Genomic DNA, 1194 nt, shown 5'->3' on the forward strand with positions numbered 1-1194 from the left:
GAGCTTTGAAAACAGGTCGCTCTGTATCATAGTGGATGTCAGAGGGTGTTGAGGAGGTATATCTGTGAAAGTTTATCTGTGGTGAATCAAACAGTTTCTTTTGTGTGATACTTGTAACCTATGCAGAATGGAGATACTTCCACATGCATCTCCTCAGTAAGCATCGTTATGCAGTTCAACGTGTGATGTGTGGGAGATTAGGCTGGCTCACTATAAATATAGAACATATGATGTGAGGCTGTCATCTTTCAAAGTTTGGTCTTTAGCTATTAAGCAATGTCCTGACAAACTAAGGCAAGCCGGATTCTTTTTTACCATGACTATGATGAAACAATATGTTTGCTTTGTGGTGGGGGGTTGAAATATTGGGGTGAAATGAACAACCCATGGATTGGAAATACTGTTCGTTTTTCAAGTGCTTGTTTGTGCCTCTTGCAAAGGATATGTATTTTGTGAATAATATATCAGAATATAGGTGCCTTACTCCAAAGGATGCAGATGGTATTAAATCGCACATCAAATCTTCTGAAAGCAAAATCAGAACACCATCTGACAAAGCTCACCTATATAAAACCTGCTTCCAGGAAGAAATGAAGTAATTTTTGGTCCCTGCAGACATATTACTGCTTGCATTAAATGTGGACTTACCTATTTCTCGTGTGTTGTGTGTATGAGGCCTGTTTTAGCTACAGTAAGGGCATTTTTGACAAGGGAAATAAATTTATAAGATATATATGACGGTAGTATCTGTTCCCGAAAGAACAGTTACCGTGGATGACCATGCAGCTTTGCTAGAAATGAAATGATAATTAAATGGACACTCTAGCTGCAAATACGCGTTGATGTACTTCATTGGGGACATGTTGAAAATGTGTGCCGCGAGCGGGACTCGAACCCGGCATCTCCTGCTTACATGGCAGACGCTCTATCCATCTGAGCCACCGCGGCCACAGAGGATTGCGCGTCTGCAGGGACTTATCCCTTGCACGTTTCCCGTGAGATCCACATTCCCAACATGTCCACACCACTACATTCGTAGTGCGCCTAATAGATGTTTGCCCATCATACTCATTACTCGTGGCAGATTAATCTACCAAGTACCGTACGAGTTCGGGCATAGCGTGTGCGTTCGCACAAGAAGGTCAATGGCCGGGAAGCCACATTTTAACTATATATGACGGTAGTATCTGTTCC

At 42.3% G+C, this 1194-nt stretch overlaps 1 non-coding gene across 1 annotated transcript; it reads right to left on the reverse strand.

Annotated features, from left to right (window-relative positions):
• Positions 1-874: 874 nt before the first annotated feature.
• On the reverse strand, positions 875-948 carry Trnat-ugu (transfer RNA threonine (anticodon UGU)). Its single transcript has one exon. It is a non-coding gene; the product is annotated as a tRNA-Thr (tRNA).
• Between the last annotated feature and the right edge of the window lie 246 nt (positions 949-1194).

This window comes from Schistocerca serialis, chromosome 3 (assembly GCF_023864345.2).
Source record: "Schistocerca serialis cubense isolate TAMUIC-IGC-003099 chromosome 3, iqSchSeri2.2, whole genome shotgun sequence".
Classification (NCBI taxonomy): Eukaryota; Metazoa; Arthropoda; class Insecta; order Orthoptera; family Acrididae; genus Schistocerca; species Schistocerca serialis.